Source organism: Pongo abelii, chromosome 1 (genome assembly GCF_028885655.2).
Source record: "Pongo abelii isolate AG06213 chromosome 1, NHGRI_mPonAbe1-v2.0_pri, whole genome shotgun sequence".
NCBI classification, from domain to species: domain Eukaryota; kingdom Metazoa; phylum Chordata; class Mammalia; order Primates; family Hominidae; genus Pongo; species Pongo abelii.
The window spans coordinates 72,574,090-72,598,689 of NC_071985.2; the positions used below are offsets into that span (position 1 = coordinate 72,574,090).

Consider the following 24,600-nt stretch of genomic DNA (forward strand, 5'->3'; position numbering starts at 1 on the left):
TGTATGTGTTGGGTAACATAAATTAATGATATACTAAATTATACTGTTGATGGCTTTGAGGACTGAGATTTGTACACTGCTTTACACTTTGCAGAGCGTTTTGCATGTATTGTTTAATTTGATCTTCACCCAAACCACTGAGATAAATATAAACATTTCATCCATATTTTATAAAAGAGGAAACAGAGACTTCGAGCCTTATCCTAAGGCTACAGGGAAGTAAGCGGCAGAGCCAAGACTCAAACCCTCCAAAATCTTGACCTTCTCTAATATGTGGGGACTTAAAGGTCTCACTTATTTATCATCAGTTGTGAATTCTTGCTGCATGGAGGACTGCATTAGATGTTATCATTATAGTATTATGATTGTCTCAGGTCACTTCTTTATTCTTTGATGCACTTGTTAATCATACATTTACTGATCAACTACTATGTGCTAGGCACTGGGAATACAGCAATGAATAGAGCATGGTCCCTACTCAGAAGGACCCAATCTAGTGAAGAAAGCTACAACAGGAAAGTAAATAAATATTTACAATACAGCATGCTAAGCATCCTATCTCTGAAGCATGAATGAAGAAATGTTGTGAAATGGTATATGTCTAGCTCTATTTTAGAGCTTTGTATAATCTATTTTAGAGTATATGGTATTTATGGTATTTGTCTAGCTCTATTCTATTTGGGGATAGAACCATCTCATTACATTCACAGATAAAACCGTTGACAAATGGTTCAAGACCCCTCTCCTTGGTCAAGGCTCCTCTGACTTCAGGTCATACCCTGTTGTTCTTACAGGTCATACCCTGTTGTTCTTCAGGTCATACCCTGTTGTTCTTAGAACCCTAACACATTCTCTCCTGTCACCATCTATGGTATATTAATTTTGTTCATTCATTGTTTACTATATGTTTTCAGTACTTCTTTAGAGAGCATTATGGTAGATACACAGTAGTTTTATCAGGTGAGTACCATAGGTAATATTTATTATTCATTCATAGCACTAGACCTGAACATGGTAGCCAATCAATAAACATTTGTTTGATTGATTGAGGTCCCCAGATTAAGAATCCACATGGTTGAGAGGTATCAAAATGAATCTCCTAAAAGTATTTCCATTAAACCAAGAAGGTGAATTCAAGAGCAGCTACAATGCTTCCCTAGAGTGTTTCAATTTGATAAGTGTAATCCACAAGCCCACCCTTGATCCCCCTCCATCCACAGTGTCAGGGGCTGCAACAAGCACATTGAGATTAGGCAAGCTCCCTGTTGTTGGGGAGAAAGGAAGACTTTGACTCTTTAATGTCTTTTTGTGAAAAAGATCTTGATCCAGCAGGGAAGATGTTAAGAACCAATAAAAAGAATTTATTGTTGGTATTTTTACCTGCATCCTGTTTCTGGCTGTGCTGCTGCCTTCTGAAGGGCCTTGGCACATATACTGCTTCTAAGTGCCAGTTTTCCCATCTGTAAAATAATCCCTGTCCTTGATCCTCAACTCACAGGGGTGTTTGGAAGCCTAGGGAGGTGATGTCTGTGCTGTGAGTGCAGGTTTCTGGACAAAAGGCATTGTATAAATACAGGATCTCATTTCTATTTATAGTGTACACAGCAGTTCAGAGGTGTTTAATGCCCTGTCCCCTTTCCTTGTATCTCTTCACCCCAAAGTCTCACCTCCGCTTATACCCAGAAGTAGAACCGTTCTGATCTATCTGTAGTCAGATTAATTGAACAGGACCTCTTTGAAATCCCAAGTAGTTTATGCAGCCTGTCTGTCTTTCAGGGCTCTTGCAAGCTCTTCTCTTTATTGAGAAAGGAAAAAAAGACATCAGTTGGGATGGCAACTCCTTGATTCCTTTATCAGGTCAGCTTTTTCCTGAAGGGTCTCCTTGCCCCTCAAGGCATCTCCTCATCTGAAACTCACTTCACACTGTGATGGCTGGATGCAGGGATGCTCCTGTTCTGTTGCCTTGGTAACAACTTCTGTTTGTTGATAATGAAGTTTACTGTATGTTTGTCATTGTTTTCCCTCTGCCTCATGGTAAAAGAGGGGTGAATAAACTCTGTGGATTAGGCGAAATGAAGGGAGCCATCTGGTGAGTGACAGGAAGAGGAAAGAGGAAGAACAGAAAACCTCTAGAAAGGCCCCTGTTAGGTCTTTGGGGGCTACAGAGTAGTTATGCATTTCACAAAAGCTATTAAAACCAGGAATTACTTTATCTAGAAAGAACTTAAAGACAAGTAAATAAAGACCTTAACATGACAGACCAATTCCTACGAGAATCATAAGAACAGGGGACTCCAGAGAAAGTGCTGAAAATCTCTTCAGGGTAGACTGGATAACCACATTTCATATGTTTTCCTCATCCTCAATGAACTTAGATGTTATGGATCCACTGACATTTACTAAGGGCCTACTCAGAGCGAGGCTCTACGATTAACAGTACAATTTGGCAAAAACCTTCCTTAGTGTCCACATATCACATGCATCCTTAAAGCACAAGTATATTCAAATGGTTTTACTTAACATTAGCTTAGTATATATCCTTATTTTTATTTTTCGTAATTTGGAAAACTTGGCATAGTTGCATCAAAAAAGACAACTTCCAGACTTGTGATTTGGAGAAAGAGGAGCATTCTAATCCATTTCAACTGCTAAGCTTTGAAACCTGCATATGTAAGTTACTGTTAATTCTTTGTGTTGTCACCAAATACAACCCTTACATTACAACAAGAGCAAGGTGGGTTGAGTGGGGATAATTTAGTTTGAATGTCAACTACAGGTATAAAAAATGTACATTTATAGCTTTTTCATCCTTTTATTTATGCATTTATCACATAATTATTGGATTCTGAGTATTTGTCTAGTATACAAGGCACTAGGGGAATAGTAGTGAAGAAAATAGAACATCTCTGCTTTTATAGATGCTGTAATCTCTTCCAGTCCCATAATCAATGTTGATGCTCACATATGTGCTTCTGGTATTAGCAGAAATTTGATGTAGGATATAGAGTTGCCACCCCCAAAGTTTATCATAAAATTACACAACTTCAGAGGAGAAAGAGTCTTCAGATACCATTATCTCCAACCTCGTATTTAAAGCAAAAATTTGTTTCAAGCATCCCTTGAGGTGCTTACCACCTTCCACCTATTCCTTCATCACTCACTTTTTATCTAGCAGTGACTCTACTTAAAGAACATTCCCCAAATCTATCTGCCCACATCTGTTATCTGTCTCAGTCTAATAGTCTCCTAGCTGGTCTCTCTGCTTCCATTCTTTTCCTCCTTCAAAATCCATTCTCTACACAGCTGACAGAGTGATCTTTTAAAAATGCAAATCAGATAATGTCTTCTCTTTTTAAAACCCTCTGAAGGTTCTCGGCTGCACTTAGATTAAAATTTTAACTTTCCACACTCCCCATAAGCCCCTGACCTGCTTAGGTCTTCACCCACCTCTCTGACCTCGCTTGCCTGCCATCCCAGCACAGCACTCATTACTACCCGGGGCATAATTGCATGACTGATTATTTCTGTGACTGCCCCCAACCACCACACACACACACACACACACACACACACACACACACACGAAAACACACACTAAAAACTAAGCTCCTTGGCAGCCATTGCTTTGTCTGATTTATTTCTACTTATTAAAAAAAAATGTCTTGCAGAGTAGGGCATTCATAATTATTTGTTAAAATTTTTAAAATGTAGCATTTTTAATGCCTCTTTTAATGACAAGAACTATCTGTATTATAAGGTCCCCAATGTATATATTAAGAGTTTGTTTAGTTTTTTCATATATTGTGCAAAATTTTCTTTCTACTTACATGAAATTAACCCATTTCCTATCTATGTAAGCTGTTTAAATGTTGCATGGAGCTTCTATGCCTTACTACATTTTTTGTTTTCCATGCAAAACACTAACAGTTGCTTTAACCATTTGACCTGTGGAGATTTTCAAATTCTTTTCTCTTTTGTTTCCTTTTCTCTTGAAAACTACCGGTTTGCCTAGTTTCCTCTTAAAATGTAGGGATTGGTTTAGTTATATATCACAGCTATCTAGGGAAGACAAGATGAGTCAATTAACAGGAAACATTTGGCTGGTGAAAAAGAAACTTGATCCAATGTCATAAAATGTCTATTGATCACTTATATGAAACTAGTTTAATGTCTGACCAATTAAACCTAATTGAAGGCTCTGCTCTGCCAAGCCAGGTACACCTTCTATTGGATTTTAAGCAATGAACTGATGTTCATATAGTGGAAGGAACTGCAACCAATCCTCTGTTCTTAACTGCTCTGAATACATGCTGGTGCTCAATAAATATGATATCAAAATAATTATAATAAAATTATGTGAAATCCAAGATGTGGTAATTAATGAAGAAGTATTTGAACTGTCAGTGGCATCTTGAGCCCTAAAGGGAAAAATAATAACCTGACAATATAAGTGAAATATGAGATCAACCAATTAATTAGCAGAATAATTTAATCTGATGCTCTGAAAGTAGGCCAATTAAAATTCACTGTTACTATTTAACACTGATTAAGCAAGGTGCTAGATCCTGAACACAGTTTGAAAATAGACCTATTCCTACCTTCAGGGAACTTAAAGCTAATTTAAGCAGCTGTATATGAAAGACAAAGGAATAGGAGGTATGGTGTTGATTTGATTTACTTACTGGAGCTCCTTCCTCTGGGGAAGGAGCAGCGGAGGGCTGTCATCACCACTGCACTCTTCCACCCTTCTCCTCTGCTCATTCACCAGTTCCATCCTCACCTGACCTACACTGGAGATAGCAGAGGTAAAGTTAGGACAGAGAAATTATTTAAAAAAACAAAAACAAAACAAGCTTCCCAGAAAATGTGAAATCTTCTACACTTGTGCTAGTTAGTGGAAAAGAGGAACCCAGATATAATTAGTGCTTTTGATAATTCATTAGGAATAATTTATCAGCTACTAATGAAACAACAATAACAATAAATACGAAAACAACTGAAACCATCTTGCCTTCCAGCTTAAGGGAATGCATGTACCCACTCAACTTTAATGATGATACAAGAATAAACCACAAAGTAGCCCATTAACTACTCATTTAACTTTAATGAATTCTGATCTCTGAAATAAGTAATAGTCTAAATGCATTTATAATCTGCAAAATGTTCTTTAACTTATCGTAAGCCTTCTCCTTGTGAAATACTTGAGTATTATGGTCTCCCCTGCAAGACCTCTGTTCACAGTGTTGGCTGAACAACATTTTGGTGTCATAACACTGTCCCTGAAAAGAGAATTACCTATTCCTTCCATCTTACTAGAAGGAAAACAGGAGAGGAACCTCCTTTTTTTTCTTTTCAGAATTGCATGTATACTGTTTGGCACTGAATTGCCTTTCTAGGAGTTCCAATAGATTATGTTGAGGTATTTATCCTGTTCTTTTCTCCTTGGCAAGCATTTGCATTCCTATGGAAGATGTTTGGGACGACTAATTCTGGCTGTACACTAAACAAAGCTGTCTGTCTCCAAAGAGACTCACCCAAGATGTAAGACTGACAACAATCACACTTTCATTAGAGAATTCATCAATGTAATAGGCCAAAATGGATGCTAATTTGCCAAAATGTGTTGTAGGCTGTGCAAACACACTAAATTATTGTGCTTTAGGACAAAAGAGCTCTGGATTCATCTACTAAAGCTATTACCGAACCACAGAACAACATTTACCAACATCTATGTTCCACTTACCTGTTCATGACTCTAAGTTAAGAAGTACAAGTTTGCCTAAACAAATCGCACTGCCCATAGCTTGAGCAGATTTCTTGATATGTATTTCCATGAAAACAGAATGGTAACACTAATGAAAGCTATGAGTAATTGAGCTCTTACTAAAGTTTACTAAAGCTAAGTGCTCTCCATGCATTTTTCATTAAATCCTCACAACTACGAGGTAGAAATTACCATTAATTCCCATTTTATAGAGATAAAGAAATTGAAGCCTAAAAGTTAAGTAACATGGTAATTATCAGAGAAAAATGCATAAGCCCAAGCCTGTCTGGTATGTTCTCCTTTCTGGGAACCTGTGTGATTTATTCTTCCTTGGGAATAATGTGCTAGGGTATAAAGGCCATAATCATTGCTTGAACATACATGTTTTTGACAACATACATGTCATTGCTCTGACTACAAATCAGTATGCTTAGCCTTTGTGTCCTCTGACTTAATCTCTCCTTAAATCTTTATATGCATTGTACATGATTATTCTAACAATTTTACAACAAATTTCTGAACCTGAGGGCACTAACATCTCCATGGTGATCACTCTTTCTCCACTGTGTCCATGGTCACATTTGCACTATGTGATAACATCTAGTTAATTGAGTTAACTTATATTATTTTCCTCATCAGCCTAGTCTAAAATTAGCCATTTGAACCTCCACCTCTGCTCAGAAAGAAGAAATAGAGAAGAAAATCCAGGTTTTTTTTTTTTTTTGATAGCTGCTATGTATCACTTTCTTTGTCTTGAGACTTAAAAAAATAAAGTTTGAAACTGTAGCAGATTAAGAACTCTGGACCAAATCTATTCTTCCTCCTCAGTTTTCTACTCTTCCTTGAAATTTCTTGGGGTCTCCTATTTATTTAGTGTTGCAAAGTCTGGTTTAAATTCTGGCTGCCCTAAGTAACCTATACAAAAGCCCTTCTCTACTTTAGTTCCCCAATCCAGTGACCAAGGGCCACACAGCCGTAGGAAAGCTTTTGTTTGATTTTTACCTGGCACTCATGATTTTATATTTCTTCCCACTCAGAAGGGAAAGGTCTAGGGGACAAATGACATGGAACATCAAAGTAATTATCTGGGTGTTTGGGGCTGGTGAGCTCACAGTGTACATAGGTGACAGTGAGGAAGTGATTTTGCCTAACCTGACCCAGATCCCTTTCTCTAGAATGACCCTGATTCCTTTGTCATTCTAACTGGGAGTGTTCTGAGGGCTGGGGAGATGACATGATCCATCAGAGTTATACAACGAGTTAGCCACAAGGCTGAGATCAGAAACCTGTTCTCCTAACTTCTGCCTCATCCACCTTTTTGGCCCTCTCACCATACTCTTTATCTGAGCTAAATTCAAGAAATCCAGACTGTGAAAAATAATGACTCTGATGCTATCTTTCCCTCAACTGAACCTAAGAGAAAAGTCCTCAATGATGAAACATACTGGGCACACCCTTAACCACCATGTAGGTAGCCAGATAACCAGGGAATGCTGCTGGGGCACAGGAAGGGTGAAGGTGAGTCATCATTCTGATTGACAAACAGTCCTCCCTCATCTGGTGAGTTTTACAGACAGAGTGAAGCAGAGCACCAAGGTAATTACTTCAATTATGCAAATCAATGACCCAAATAGGAACTTCCTTTTGTACGGAGTCCCAGCATTCACAAGCCTGGTCAGCTGCTCAAATGACCAAATTTTACCTGGTTTCATTAACATGTAATCCTTAAAATGCATGTTCACCCAACTAATGTAATAGCTTGGTCTCTGCAAATGGAATTCTTCCCAAATGTGTAAGTGGCTCTTAGTAGTTTAAAAAGTTTTAAAGGCACAGTAAGTACTTTATACATAATCTGTTGACCGTTAATAGTTCTACAAAATGGAAGTCAGCAGAGAGGACCATTCAAGTGCAGATGGCACAATTACTGACTGCCAACCTGACTCTCCCTTCTGCAGGATTGCTGCCCCTTTGCCAACCCCACTGTGGTTTGAGGAAGCTGACATATATTCTTGATTCTTTGGTGCGGTATTAGGAAAGGGAGATATTCCAAGCCACATCTTTACATCCAGAACAATGCATGAGGTTGAGATACTGCCTGATTATTTAAAAAAAAATTGAAGCTGGCCTTATATTTGCTCCTCAAATTGATAGTTGGGTTCTGACTTTATTTTTGCCTCCTCACTTAGTTTCTTGTAATATTCACCCACCTACCCCAATGGCTTCTTCTTTTCCTAAATGCAATTTCATGATGAAAATTTGAAAATAATGTGAGAGCAGTTGATTGTCAGGGAAGGCAGTTGCCTCTACCTCTTTCTTCTTAGAGATATGTTAATAAAACACTATTGAACGTTTTTGTTTTAAATAGCCAGAGAGAAAGATGCATATGTAGGGAAATTGATATGTCAGATATGTCATATACGATTATTATACTATGTTTTTAATCAAATGTATATAGTTTAAATTTATATACATTGTATACATAATGCATATTATATTTAAATATACAATACAGTATGAGAAAAACCCAACAATATATTTTAGAAAATTGAATGCTCACTTTTAAAAAGCCTATCATTTTTGTACCTATGGAATACTTCAGAAAGTTAATTTTCTCTACAAACTTCAGTAATTGTAACAAGAATATCCTAATATGACTCAGATGCTCACGAACAACTTCCATATATTGAAAACTGGTTCTTAAATAGGATTTTAGGCTGTCATTTTCATAAATGAGACTACATTTTGTGCACATAGTTCTGTTTTTAATAATTTTTAAATATGAAATCAATATAAAAACTCCATTGAAATTTTTTAAGGGCAAAGGCACTACTTCTCTTCTTCTGATTGCTTCACTCCATAAAATCTTCTGAACACTTCATCTAGGCATTGCATCTTCCAGCAGCCATATTACTGTTACTCTGTTAATATATTTTATGAAGACAGCAATACTAAGTATATAGATTTGCTATAGGCTGGAAGTTGCCATCTAGGAACAACTAACTGAACGGCAAGTCATATCTTGTTTCTGAAAACATCGTAAATGCTGTTAAAGCATTATTTCTGAGTTTGTCTGTGAGGGTGTTTCTGGAAGAGACTGGCATTTGAATCAATGAACTGAGTAAGAAAGATCCACCCTTACCCAACCTGGCAGGCACCGTCCAATTAGCTGAGGGCCCAGATAGAACAGAAAGGCAGAGGAGAGATGAATTATCTCTTTCTCTTCCTGAACTAAGACACCCTTCTTCTCCTATCTTTGGACATCAGAACTCCAGGTTCTATGGCGTTTGGACTCTGCAATTTATATGAGCGGTGCCCCCATTTCTCATGCGTTCAGCTTCAGACTGAGAGTTACACTGTCTTCTCATCTGGTTCTCAGGCCTTCGGACTTGGACTGAGCCATCCTACTGGCTTCCCTGGGTCTCCAGCTTGCAGATGGTCTGTGTGAGACTACTCAGCCTCCATAATCCTGTACGTTATTTCCCCTAATAACTAACTTCCTTCCTTCCTTGCTTCTCCCCTTCCTTTCTTCCTTTCTTATCTTTCCCTTCCTCCTTCCCTTCCCTCCTTCTTCCCTTCCTTCTTTTTTCCTTTCTTATCTTTTCTTCCCTTCCTTCCTTCCTCCTTTTCCCCTTCTCTCTTCCCTTCTTCCTACCTTCCTCCTTTATCTTTCTCTCCCTCCCTCCCCCACTCTTTCTCTTTCTTTCTTTCTCTTTCTTTCCTTTTCTATTGATTCTGTTTCACTGGAGAACCTTGACTAATACAGAGCCCTTGGAATAATTTTATTTTCTTCCTGCCTCCCAGACTGCCCTTTCTCAGCATGATATTTTACTTCAACCCACATGAAATTAGATGTTGCCCTCAAGAGCCTGTCTATGTCTCCTTCTTTTCTTTTTCCTTATGTTCTTCCTTAGTTATCTTAAGCTCACTCAAGGCTATTTACTATTATCTTATGTAGAGCTTTATCCTTCTCAATCTTTAGGGCCAAACTTTCTCTAAATTCATTTTTTTTTATTTCCATGATGGGGATCTTCATGCATACCAAACTAAGCATATCAGTTTTTCCAGAAAAGTTTGCCACTGTTTTATGTTCTTTATTCAGGTTACTATCAGAAGATTTTCCCAGACATTTAGATTTAAAACTTTTGAGTCATCCTTGACTTTTTCCCCCTCAGCCTGGCACATCTTATCATTTGGTGGTCTCTCAGCTAACTCCCTGTTTTCTTTCACTCCCTTCTTATCCACCCAACTAAACATTCATTCTCTTCTCATCTAGGTTATTAAAATGGTCTCGTAACCATCCTCTCTGCCTTCATTCCCACCAACATAGACTACACACTTAAATTGCAAAATACCCATTTCTGATCATATCTCTCATTGACTAAGGTTGTTAAGGACACACATAATCTAACAACTAAGGATCACAATGCTCAGGTTATATTTGAAGCCTCTCCTACTTACCTTTCCAATATCAAATCAAATACCTAGTTTTATTTACCCTTTACCCCATTAAGCAGACTCATTTGCTGCTTCCCTTAGACATCTAGAATTTTTCTATCTCTTTCTTGATTAGAAAGCCCTTGTTCTGCACAATGAAACATGACCTATCCTTTAGGATCCAACCAGAAGTCAGCCGCCTTCACACAGCCTCCCCTTGTGTTGCTTTTCTGTAATTTGTCTTGTTCCCTCCCCAACCTCATGTATTACTGAAAGGTAATTCTCTCTCTTCTGAATTTACACTTAATTTTTTAATTAACCAACGTCTTTGTGTTTTTCCATTTATAATCCCATGGCATTTTACCCATAGCTCTTAGGGCAATTATGCACTTTGCATTGATTCTGGAGATGTTCCTCCATAAATATCTGGTGGATGAATGAGTGCAGCCTTTATAGATTTTTTTTTCCTCTAACAGGTCTAATTTCACAGACTCTAAGTCAATTGAAAAAATATTATATGTGAAGTGAATTTATGTATGTTTGCAACAAGTTATTTTAAAGGATAATTTGAAAGAGTGCTTATTTCTGGTGTTGGATTGCAATTCTTAATATAACTATAAAAAGAAAAAAATAAGCTAGTGATGGGATGGTTTTGTGATATTCTCTTACAGAATATTTTAGTCAAAATTTTGTATAATAAGGCAGAGAGTGAGCTCAGCACAATTAATAGCAACAGCATCAATAATTTAATAAGCACTATTCACTGAGAGCCAAATATGTGCCAGAAACTGTTCCATATAATATGTACATATTATTTCTATTTTTACATTTTACAGATTTGCAAATTGAGGATTAAAGGGATTAACTTTAATTCTCTAACTACTCAAGCTTAACATTTAAAATCCATACTTAAGTCTTATTTTTCTGGATCAGAATCTACTCACCATATTACTCCAGGAACTTCCCTTTTCCCTTGTAAATTCTGTTCCGTTTTTGGCCAAACCATGGTTTGCCTCTGCTGCATTAGTGTGAAGTCATTTTTTTCCAGACATTGTGGTGGTAATTCCCAGATGTCTGAAAAGATGAAGTTATCAGTGCACGAGCAGCCAGGGCTTTTCTTCATGTTGATTCACCTTAGGACACAGCCCAACAATGCCTGCAACTGAAAGTCATGTGCATTAGCACAGCTCTGCCTCAACCACCAGCCCAGGACACAGAGCTGTGCACCAAGCATGATTCTTTCTGTTAATATTAATTGGCATAATTTAGCTTAACATATTAAATCTTAGAAGTGTAGTAATCATCAAACAAAAATGTCTACACTGACCTATTAGAATGGAAACTTCCATCATAAGAACCACTCTTTGGAGCTTTGCAAGTTCACTGTTATATTATATAAGCTTACTTCAGGGAGTTCCCTATGGGTAATGTAGTGAGAATAAAGAACTTGGGGTTCAAATCGTGACTGTACTGCTTAGGAGCTATGTGGCTTCTAGGTGTGTTTCCCTGTTTCTGTAATAGGTGGGCAGAGAGGTAACGAAGGAGATAACATCTATTTTTAAAAATGGTATGAGGACTGTAGGAAACATACGGACCTGGCATAGATGAAATGCCCCCAAAATGGTAGTTATTACTGTTATTACTCTCACAGGAAATTCCTATCCCTTGGCAGAAGAAAGAGTTCTGTATTAGTTTCCTGTGGCTTCTGTAACAAATTATAATAAACCAGGTGGCTTAAAACAACACAGTAAGCTCTTGCACAGTTTTGGAGGCCAGAAGTCTGAAATCAACCTGTTGGCAGGATTGTGCCTCCTCTGGAGGCCCTGAGGTGAAATCTATTATTTTCCTTTTCCACCTTCTGGTGGCTGCTGACTTGCTTGACTTATGCCCACATCACTGCAATCTCTGCGTCCAGGGGCACATTACCTCCTCCTCTTCTGTCTGTGTGCTCTTCCTCTGCCTTCCTCTTATAAGGACACCACTCACTTAGGACCTGCTTATTTAACTCAGAATGATGCCCTCATCTCGACATCTTTAACTTAATTACCTCGGCAAAGACTCTTTTTCCAAATAAACTAGCATTCACAGGTTCTGGGATTAGGATGTGAACATGTTTGTGGGAATGTGAACAACTCAACTCACTACAGGTCCTGAAGGATTAAGTTTTTTGTTGATTTTTGGGGGGCAGGTGGAATACATGTGTGGTACACAGGATGCTGAGTGGGATAATGCAGTGATGTTATTGACGACCAGGGGGCAGCATATGAGGCCAAAACAGATTCTGAGAGTGGGGAGTAAGGCTGAGGAAACCAGAGAAACAAGCTGGAACAATAGGAGATGCAGGAGGCCTGGGTTTGGGGAGACCTAGGCTCTAGGTGTGGCCTTTGCCCCAATTCACAGTGTAACAGAGGGCAAGACATCTCTATGGGCCTGTTTCCCCATATGCAAAATGAGAAAGATTGGACTGGAGCAGGGATTTTAAATTGACTGCTTGCAGGCTGAATGCAACGTGCCTGTGTTTATCAATTGTATCATCTAAAAATCTGAATATTTTTAAGTTGGCAGCCATCATATAAAAATTAGTATAGCTTCTCTCAAAAATCATGTGTAAGAGGCACTGGACACTCAGTCTCCGATGCTGATGATGCGTTGTAGGAGGGTGACCCTACCATTCAGCTTGGCACAGGCCCCCTTGTGTACTACCTAGCCCACCACACCCCCTTGTCTTCTGACATTGTGGTTGACTGCCAGTGCCTTTTGTCATCCCCTCACACTGCAGATTCCCTGATGGTCAAGACATATTTTTCTGTATCCAGGTTTCTATCAACAGTGAGATCCAGGTGGATGATTTTTCCTATACCTAGTTGGGTTCACTCAACTTACATAACCTGCATGAGGCCTCTAGAGTTTTGCCTTTGTGACCCCAAGTCAGAAGACTGAGACCACTGCTCCTCTCTGGGATGCCAATGACCTCAGTGCCAGAAGGGAAGGTCGGGGGTGGTGGTGGTAGAGACTAGCTTGATCTATGTCTGCAAATAACTCTCCATGTGCCCACCCAGGTGTGTGAATCCACCAGGTGTGTGAATCTACCTGTCTTAGGACTACTTCACAATTCATAGGACAATGTTCTGGCAACTCTTATTGCTCCTTTCCCCAATTTTCTCCATTATCAGACTTCTTTCCCTCATCTCTCTGTACACATCCATGGGACTCCTGCTACAGGATCTTTTACCCTTCAGTTCCTGCCATTGAGTCTCCATCCTGTGGTTTGTTTTCATTTTTTTGGTAGCAGTTCCTCCTTCATCCTAGACTTTCCTGCTCTCTCCTGCATGATTCATGACTTAGTTCTGCAGAGCATTTTTAGAGCCTTGTTTGCAACGGAAGAGAACTAGGGAAACTAAGCAGCATATTGTCTTCAATCTGGTCCCTCTCATAAGGGATCTAAGCTAATTCTTACGATTGTAATCCTGCAGTAATGGACCATCTGAGAAGACAGTCTCTCTCTCAGTGGGAGCCTCCTATGACTTAGGAAAGAGTCATGTGCCCAGGTGTTGCCAGGGCTGAGCTTGCCTGCCCACTCTTCACAGAAGCTGCCCACACCCTGTCCCCTGATCTCAAGGTCTCATTGTTACTTGTGCTTACTCAGAGTCCCTGTCTGACACAGAAGAGTGATACCATCTCGTCTCCCCACTTTCCCAACAATTTTAAACCTCTAGGTGCTGCTACCAGCTTGCCTGGAAGGTGGGGTTCTAATAATGACAATTAGCTAAACATGAAAAGAAAAGAGAGGGGCAAGGTCTCTCCCAAGCAGGAGGCACCCTGCTTTTATTTTTATTTGTGTGTGTGTGTGTGTGTTTCTAAACTTCCCAACAGCTAAGAAAGTTTTAAATATGTACAAAAACTACAGAAAGGCTTTCTCTCCTTTGAATCTTTAGCTCTGTGCAGTTCAAGTCAACAAACAGCTAGTGGTGTCTCCTTGGTGTCTTGGCTATGCTTGTGTTCAGTTTTGAGGCAACAAAATGTGGACATAATGCTAGCTTTATAGTAAGGGTACACATGATCAGCAAGGAAACAAGCACAGCTCGAAAAGGCAGAGCGGAAGGAACAGTTTGGTACGTACAGAGGAAGGTGGATTGAGAGGCAGGAAAGGATGACTGAGGCAAAAAATGATATTCTTGCTGGTTCATTTTGGAGATGATGACAATCCCAAAGCTTCTGCAGACTCCAAGGACAGGAAACACTTCTTAAAGACCCACGTGGTTCCCTCAACAGTGTGTGCACATTTCAAATTACGTCCTATTATACCTCCCATTTTTCTCCATTCTGCGTATGAATGGATGGTGCCACTGTTAACCCCGTTGCTCAAGCTGGAGGTGCAGATTCCTCCTAATCCCACTGGCTTCTTCTCTCCTTTGCCTTTTTTAGTCACTGGATCAGTCGCTTCTGCTTTCTCAGTGTTGACTCCATGCCCACTTCTCCCCCTCCCCTGCCCTTCCAGGTCTATTGCAGGGCTTTCCTAACTCATTTCAGCCTCTAGTCTCTTCCTGTCCCATTTCTCCTTTATTCTACCACAACTGCCAATTTGATCATGTTACTAATAGGCTTGAAATATTAAAAACAAATCTTCCAAGGCTCCTATGAAACAAAATTCCCAATCCCTAGCTGGCATGCAACCCTGATATTTTGGTGTCTTCTCTTCTCCCCTTTGATCTATACACAAAACGTCCTGCACACTAGATTGTGCAGCTCCTTGCTGATGCTATACTGTTTCCACATCAGCGCCTTCACACCCCCGTGCCCTTTCCTAGACTGCCCCTTAATTCACTCCTGAACCTGCAAGCTCTGTTTGTGCCAGGAAAGCTCAACTTGTCCTGAAAGTACCGGCTTACTGTGACATCTTCCCTAGGTTGCTCTCTACTTGGCTCAATGCAAAGCACACCCCTCCCTTTCCCACATCACTCTCCGAAGACCTCATAGACCTCTGCTGGCCCTTTATCACCTGTACTCCCATCATTTGCATGCAGGTCTGATCCTACCACCAACAAGGGAATTGAAGAAAGGGTCCAGATCTCACTTATTTTCTTCTCTCTAGTCCTTAGCAGAATGTGTAGAGCATATTAGATTTTCATTAAATACACTCATTCACTGAACAAATATTTCTAAATCATCTATTCTGTATCAGGCAGTATTTAAGGCCCTAGAAATGTAGCAGCGAAACACCATGGGGGACAATTATCTGGCCTCATGGAGCATACATGGTGGTATGGGAGCCAGAGAGTAAACCAGATGAATAGTAAAAACATACTATGTTACCCAGTGATGAGTGCCAAGGAGAAAACCCAAGCCCACCTAGAGGAGGGATGTGAAGAAATATGTGCTGAGTAAATGAGCCTTTCCTTCTCCTGGGGAATTTTATAAAATTTCAGGACAAGGGAATGGAGGGATACACTTGAGATGAATAAATTTGAGAGAAGCAAGAGATCTTGATAGTACTCATTAATGTTTGAAAAATCTGGTATTGACCCTCCAGTGAGAGGGATTCAGAAGAACCTATGGTCTGTGAGCAATAGAGTGAGCAAATGTTTATCTAAAATAAATGATTTTGCGAACTGCCTGCAATATCAAAATCTTGCAGCTCCTACCTGAATATTAGCATCTAGATCTGTGCATTTCTTTCCCTCGACGGGACTGAAGGCTTTTTTTTTTTTTTTTTTCCTGTGTTCCTCTCTCACATGAACACCTGGGTCCTCCTCATTGCAGATGCCTTGCCCTGCCTCCTGTCCTCCCCAGTAATCTGTGGTAAAGGTGGAAAGGTGATTCAGGCAACGTGGCCACTGTCATGATTCCTCCTAGCACTACACACACATACACTCTGTCACACACACAACACTCACGCCCACACAACGCACACACACTCACTCACACTACACTCACACGATACACACACTAACTCACACAATACAAACACTCATTTACTCACACACACAACACTCACACATACTCATTCACTCACACAACACACACATAGCACATACACAACTCACACGTTCACACACAACACTCACACACACTCACATAGCACAATGCACACACACTTATTCACTCACACAACACTCACACCATACACACAACACTCACACTCAGTCACACAACACCCACACACACACACACGCCACTCATGTACACATTGACTTTCACACACACCCTTATACACACAATCACACTTCCTTACACTCTCCTACACGCATGCTCACTTGCTCACACACATACACACACAGACACACCCTTTCACAAACACACTAAAATCCCAGCAGCAGAGGCTCTACTCTCCTTTCTTACTAGTCATTAGCCCGTGAAGAGGTTCACTTAGGCTGCCACAGCACAGAGTCCCAGCTGCTGCCGTTTCTCCCCCCACGCACTTTGGAATGTGGTAACTTAAGGCCTGTTGCTGGGTCACAGGTCAGTTTTAAGGAAGTAACCTCTGGGCTGTTTCTGCTTACACTGCTGTCCAAGAACTCTAGGTTTCCTCATTCCAGTGTCTGTGGGGGTGACTGCTAGGGGCTGAATTGTGTTTCCCCTGCCTGCCTCAAAAAAAATAAAAATAAAAATAAGTCACACACTGCAGTCCTAACCCTCTACCACAGAATGTTACTGTATTTGGAGACACGGTCTGTAAAGAGGTGATTAAGGTAAAATGAAGTCATATGGAAGAGCCCCAGTCCAATATGACTGGGGTCCTTATAAAAAGAGGAGTTTAAGATATAAACAACACACAGACAGAGGGCCAACCTATGAGGACACAGGAAGAGGGCAGCCCTCTGCAAGCCAAGGAGAGACCTTACCAGACACCAACCCTTCTGGCACCTTGATCTTGGACTTCCAGCCTTCAGAATGGTGAGAAGATAAATTTCTGTTGTTTCCCTACTTTGTTAGTGAGCCTAATACAGCTGACTAACACAGCGACATTTTCCTTTCTCATCTGCGGCCACCTGCCCTTAGTGCACTGACCTCCTCTTTCACAGTGGATGTGAGAGGCAGCCTGGATGCAGCCTCCTTCTCAGGAAAACAAATCTCACGTTATAGAACTCCCACGACTTGTGATGTGTGGGGCAGCTCTCCAGCACGACCCCATGAGGGCTTTGGAGCAAGCCTCTGTTCTCTGACGCAGGTGTGGCTCTATTCTCCTTGAGTGGAACACCCATTTCCAGATCCCCCTTCACATCCTCACCCTGCCCAGCAGGGAGGAAGCAGCCCTCCAGGAGGGCAGAAACTTCTTTGATCTGACCAAGTGGCCCTGCCTGGTATTATCCAAAGAAACTTGCTTCATTAGACATTTTATTGACCAGTCAAGGAAGAAATTAAATTACTCCAAATCAGAAACTGAATTAATTAAAATAATTATTACTCTCACCTGCAGGACCAAAATGGGGTTGTTAAGATTGTGTTTTCCCCGCCTCTAAGAGAAAAATCTTCTTTGCTTTCCATTTTGAGACTCAATACGTAGAAAAATAGCAGCACACTTCTGAAAAGGGCTAGAAAATGAAAAAAGAATGATAATTCATTATTCAGTAATCAACTCCAACTGCAAAAGCAGCAGATTCTGCTGAGAACGTAGGGCTGTGGAGAAAGACAAACCCAGACCCTGCCCAGCTTGCACCCTCTGGGGCAAATCCTCTCCACAGAGACCTTATTAAGAGGAGAAAGATGGGGAACCAGCATAGGGTACAACAATTTGCAGCCTCTCTACCTTTGTACAGCACATTAACATGCAGAGTCATTGTTTTATGGGCCTTGCACCCCTCCTCTCCAAACCCCACTCTCAGATTAAGACGTATTGTATAATCATCTGCCTTAAGGTTCCAGAATGCATCCCTCTCCACTGGGGCCTCTGAATAGAGAAGCAGATAAAGTCTCTGCAAGAGAACAAACCTGTGGAGCAGCTTCTATTTGTCAGTCAGTCCTTGCTCTGTGCTTTCATGGTAGGCAGAATTCTAAGATGGTCTGCAAGATTCCCACCTCCTGGGGCACACACACCTTCTCCCAATTATCCAGGCAAATACTAATCTAGGTGCTGCCATGAAGGAATTTTGCAAATGTAATCACCTGCCAAATCAATTGCCTTTAAGGAGAATATCCTGGCTGAGCCTGACCTAATCAGGTGAGCCCTTAAATGAGACTGGGTTCTTCCTGAAGTGTGAGAGGGATTTGACCCCAGAGACATTCTCCACTGCTGGCTTTGGAGATGCAAGATCCATTGGATGAGAGATATGGGTGACTTCTAGGGGCTAATAGCAGCCCCCAGCTGTAGCTGACAAGGAAACAGAGACCTTGGCTCTCCAACCACAAAGAAGTGAATTCTGCTACAATCACATGAGCTAGGAAGAAGACCTTGAGCTCCAGATGAGGAAGCAGCCTGACCAATACCTTGATTTTAGCCTTGGGTGATCCTGAGCAAAGAACCCAGTCCTGCTGTGCTTGGACTTTTTTTTTTTTTTTTTTTTTTTTTGAGACAGAGTCTTGCTCTGTCACCCAGGCTGGAGTGCAGTGGCACGATCTCGGCTCACTGCAACCTCCACCTCCCAGGTTGAAGTGATTTTCCTGCCTCAGCCTCTTGAGTAGCTGGGATTACAAGCATGTGCCACCATGCCTGGCTAATTTTTGTATTTTTGGTAGAGATGAGATTTCACCATGTTGGTCAGGCCGGTCTCGAACTCCTGACCTCGTGATCTGCCAATCTTGGCCTCCCAAAGTGCTGGGATTACAGGCATGAACCACCATGCCCAGACTGTGCTTGGACTTTGGACTTACAAAACTGTAAGCTAATAAATGGATTTCTTTTAAGCCATTGAGTCTGTAGTTACTTGCTATGCAGCAATAGTAAACTAATATAGCTCTCAAAGATCCCTACAGAACTCTGCTGACAGAGCTGAACCACTTACATAATCTGCTCTGCAAAATGTTTTCATGTGTGTAGTTGTGTTCTGGCTCCCCCAGATTTGGAGCCCCTCAAAGGCAGAGACTATGGATACCTCACCTGTGAGAGGGAGTACCGTGGAGTGGTTAAAAGCACTCAAGTCAAACAGAATACCTGCTCTACCAGCTACTATTTCTATTTTTTGCTATTTTTTGCTATTTCTAACATAAGACTAATGGCATCTACCTGTTGGGATTGTTGTGAAGAGTAAATGAGAAAATCCATGCAAAACATTTAGTACTATGCTAATGTGAGGTAAAGGATCATTAAATTTATGGCTATTATCATTATTTACTTTCAGTCATAAGCATGTAGTGAACAACTACTTTGTGACTGGCTAGGTGCTAGGGATATGATGACGAATGCCACCGAACCTTGGCCTTCAAATATCTCACAATCAATTTGGCATCTCCAGTGACTCTAGGTGTGTTCTTTTTGAAGAAGAAGCTTCATATTTGGGGGGTGAATAGCACTAGGGAGTAGGCTATGAGCAGATCCCGATTGTGCCTAGATTTCCTAGGAGGTACCATGGAAGAGTTTAGGTGCTCTTTCCACAATCCCACGCATGTCCTGGAAAATCATGCTACAAGAACCAAGCCAGGATAAAGATGCATTCCCAGTCTTGTTTGAAACTATGAATTATGTAGAGGCACTTAGTAAAATTCAGATCTAGGGCTTCACCCACGACAGACAGAGGAGTGCCTGGTGTCTATTTCACATCCACCTCACACTCTGATCCTGCCCAGTTATCTATTGCTGTGTAACAAACTACCCCAAACCTTAAAGGCTCAAAGCAACAACCATTTTGTTATATCTCAAGATTCTGTGGTCAGAAATTTGGGCAGAAGATAACTGGACAATTCTTCTGTTCCATTTGGTGCTGATTGAGGTCCCTTGAAGTATTCAGCTGGCAGACGAGATGGTCTGGAAGGGTCCAAGAAGGCTTCACATTACATGTCTGTCTCCATATTGGGGATGCAACTCAAGACTCCCAGAGACAGTATTCCAGGAAACAGGGTGGAGAAACTGCCCATTTCTCAAGGCCTGGGCCTCAAAACTGGATGAATACCACTTTCCAATATTCCACAGGACAAAGCCGTCCCAGGGCCTACCCAGAACCAAGAGGAAGGGACACAGGCTCACCCCTCAATGAGAAGAATGTGTAAAACTTCTTTAATCTGCCTATGCAGAGTTAGTAAACAATGTTTTGCTGTAAAGTATCAAATAGCTAAGGCCTCCAATCTGAACAGTTTCTGAGTGTTCTAGAACTGGGGTTAGCAAATTTTTTCTGTAAAGGGCCAGATAGTAAACATGCTCGATTTTGTGAGCCACATATAGTCTCTGCTATATATTCTTGTTTTATTTATAATCCTTTTAAAAATGTAGAAACCATTCTCAGCTTGTGGGCTATATAGAAATGGCCTGCAGGCCAGATATAGCCCATGGACTGTAGTTTGCCAGCTCATATTCTAGAATAATCTTCCATGACACACAGTCTGGCTGAATTGTAGTTATGGTAGCAGCTTCTACCCATCGTATCCCCTGAGTAGCAAAAATTCAGAGAAACAGCTGGAAAGGACCTCGGAAGTCGCCTACTCTAATCCTAATGACATGGAAACTGAGGTCCAGAGAGATTGAGAAACCTGGAAGAAGTACCATGGCTGACTAAGGGTAGACCCTCAGAGATCCCTAGGTCTTCTTTCTTCTAATCCAGTGTTATTTCCACTGCAACAGACCATATCTCAAAATGCTGCATTTCTAGTCAGCAGAAATCATAAGTATCTAGGAGTAAGGTAGACATAGCAGCAGTGAAATATGCTTGGACCTTTAGACCTTAGAGGGTGTTCACTCCTGGCTGGCTGTGGTCCAGGGTCTAAGTGGAGACCGATCGTGTGGCAGCACTGCTTGGCCTGGGTCTGGTCACTGGCTGGAAAACTGGAGTGCAGGTTGTCACTCCTATCGGGATGGATCATCAGTGTGGGAAGGATGCAGAACACGCACAGAAGGAAGGGAGGTGTGGGGAGGTTACATACAGATCTGCAGGAGGTGGGCTGTGCCGTCAATGCCTCCCGCTGGAGAAGAGCAATCAGGGCAGAGGGCTATAGAATCACTTGTCATCTCCTTAGCGGGATGTGCTATTTATCATGCTTCTCACTTTGCTGAGTTCCTCAAGAAGCCTCTTATTTACTAGTATTTGCTTGTATGCCCCATATTTTTTCATGTCTCCGTGCCTTTGGATATGCGGTCCCCTCTGTATGAGATCCTCCCAGCCCCGCACGCCTTTCTGGAAAAGTTAAATGTCATCTCCTCTGAAGAGTCTTCCCTCAGCTTCTCAGGAATATTAAGACACTTGTCCCTGGCTCTCACTTCTTTTTTATTGTATGTAAATAATGTCAATAATCTGGCCCCAAATCACCTAGTCTGCTTGCCACAGATAGTAACTATTTCTGTTATACATCTTTTTATTTCATAGATGTTATCTAATTGTGCTATAATTGTTTACTTTTATGTCTGTCAGGAATCATGTCTTTTTTTGTTATTTTTGTTTCCCAGTCTCTACTATAGAGCACAGAGTGGATGTTAAAATAAATGTTTGCTAAATGAAAGAATACATGAATTTAGGAAAGTGGGCAGATCTGTAGTAATCAATAATACATTCCTCCTGGGGTCAGGGTGCTGGATGACTCTGACTGCCACATTTTCTTTATTACTGGCTCTGAAGAGGTGGGATCAATTGAAATAGTTACCATGAGGAGCTTATGAAGTATTTTCCTTTGGGACTCAAATGTTAGAGCTATTTCTTTAAAGAGTTGGTTAGGCACAATTTTGTTCAGGTTACCTTGCAAGGTCTGTCTTGATGAGTATGATGAGTATATCCATCCCTCTTTTCCAGTGTCCTAGATTTCTGGACCAACCATATGTTCTGGCTCTTTCTAAAGGGTAACACACAAGGTCAACAGTTGGCTTTTGATAGCCTGATTCATGGAACATTTAGAACATTTGCTTAATATATAAATCATACTTTGGAGAAATATAATTACATACTCTAAATGGAGTCCTCAGCAGTCCCAGCTACTCTTTGCATGACCATGTTGTTTTGATTCAGAGTGACTAGACACTGGCTGATCATAATCCCTTTCCTCATATCAATTTATTTTCTATCTTGACTCCTGCCTTTTGCCCATGTAACGTGAACTTTTAGCAAATCCATCCTGACCCTTTTGCCATTACAATGCAAAGTAGCATGGTATTGTTGTTTTCCAACTGTTCTAGTAGACCTGACCAATTTATTTAACACTGATGTGGATTCTAGGCCCCTGGAAGAACGCCTTATTTGTCTGCTTGCCAGGAAAAAAGATATTTGGTGATTGGTCTAGCCCTTCAGGCTGCCCATTGCTATAGCTATACCGTTGTTGTTTTGGTGATGTGGTAAAAAAATAACTAGTTGGAGACAGAGTGTGGGGTTGCAGTGATGTTAGACTATGCAGATAAATTTAAAATGCATGGACCTGTTCAAAATTTCACCAGCTCTCATAAACCTCCCCTTGCTGATTGGTTTCTTTGCAGGCAGGGATCATTCAGTAGGGATCATGGGTCACGGGGAGAAGACGAACACAGAGCAGAAAATAACACTTTGCATTTTTCACGTACAACGTGCCCTTATTTGTAGTTCTATAGTTTTGCTTGTTTTAGATCTAGTCTAATTTCTCCCACCCCTAGGATCTGGGGGTCAATGTGGGCGATGCTTAGAGTATGATGTTAAATTAGCCAGTGCAGATTCATTTTGGCAAATATTATGGCTGTAAAACCCTAAGAATACCCACCAAGGACAAATAAAATCACATATACTCACATACGACTGTGGTAATAGAGACAAAATACTGGTAAATACAGAGAAGTCATTCTGATTTTCTGCTGCAGCTGGATCTCACGTTCCAATTGTGGGTACACTACTTTCTGATTTTGAACCTCAGTGTCCCTGTCTGTAAATTGGGGATAATATAACACCTTGTGTGGCCTCTTGCATATCATTTAGCTTTTATGAATGTTGATAGCCTATAGAAGTCAGGGCTGACCTGAGGCAAAATTATATTCCATGTAATGTTCTTATTTAACAGGCTTAGAGGTCTACCTCCAGATTTGTCTTTGTGCTTGTGGGGGGAGAAACATGGAGATGGAGATACAGCCAGCCTCTGAATGACTGCCTATTGCCTCCTGCTATGATTTGAATGTGTCCCCCAGCATTCAAGTGTCTGAAACCTAATGCCCAATGTGGCAGCGTTGGGAGGTGGGAACTAATGGAAGCTGTTTAGGTAATGAACAGAGTAATGTCATTATGAAAAGGGCTCACAGGGGTTCTATGAGTGGGTTCCCTTTCTGGCACCCTTGCCCTTCTGCCATGGCATGGTGCAGCAAGAAGGCCCTCACCAGGTACCAGCACCTTGATCTTAGAGTTCCCAGACTTCAAAACTGTGAGCCAATAATTTCTGTTCTTTATACATGACCTAATCTCAGGTATTCTGTTGTAGCAACTCAGCAATGACTAAGACATCTCCCACTCCCAAGCGCGGAGTGGATGTTGAAGCAAATTCCGGGGGTCCCCAGCAGGGAATTGGTATGTGATGAAAGGTGGTTGTTAGTCCCTATATTTTGTGATACCCTATCCAGGGCTTCAAATTACTGACCTTTTCTCCCTCCACGAACTCCTCAAAATGTTGGTTCTGATTGTATTGTAGAAGAATTTAAAGAAACATCACCAAGCTAAAACATCAGTTCTGTGAAGGCTCTTTCTCCTTTCCCACTTTGCTGGTTGCGATTATTGTTTCCAAATAGGAACAAAGAATTCTTCTGGAGGCAAGAAGCAGCTTTTTTGATGAGGGTGTACAGAAAGGCATTTTCTTAGTGGCATTTTCTTGAGGAAGTAACAGAAATTCCCACTCTAAACAACAACAAAAACAACAAACATGGACTCTAATCACAGACAGAGTGCATCTGGTATATTGGTAAGCCCTTGAAATCTATTGGAGGTGGTGACAGGTAGAAGCTGAGAGGTGCAGAAAGGAAAGAGAGAAAGGAGGTGAAGGGGGCAAGGAGGAAAAGGCAGGTCAAGAAAGAACTCATACAGTCAGTAGACACCTTCAGTAAAACACTGAATCAGGGGTCAGCCAACTACAGCTCATGAGTCAAATTCAGCCCACTGCCTATATTTGTATGGTCGATGAGCTAAGAATGGTTTTTGCTTTTAAAATGCTGAAAAAAAATCTAAAGAAGAATATGTTGTGGCATGTGAAAATTATATGAAATTCAAACGTTAGCGTCCATAAATAAAGTTTTATTGGAACACAGCCACGCCTACTGGTGATTGCCTATGGCTGCTTTCATGCTGCTGCGGCCGCGTTGAGCAATTGCAACAGAGACCATATGGCCC

The 24,600-nt window shown here is 41.0% G+C and overlaps 1 long non-coding RNA gene across 1 annotated transcript; it reads right to left on the reverse strand.

Annotated features, from left to right (window-relative positions):
- Nucleotides 1-1,766: 1,766 nt before the first annotated feature.
- LOC103890609 (uncharacterized) lies at nucleotides 1,767-16,603 on the reverse strand. Its single transcript, XR_654924.2, has 4 exons — nucleotides 16,538-16,603; nucleotides 11,143-11,360; nucleotides 4,683-4,785; nucleotides 1,767-2,056 (listed from the first exon to the last, which is right to left on the reverse strand). It is a non-coding gene; the product is annotated as an uncharacterized LOC103890609 (long non-coding RNA).
- Between the last annotated feature and the right edge of the window lie 7,997 nt (nucleotides 16,604-24,600).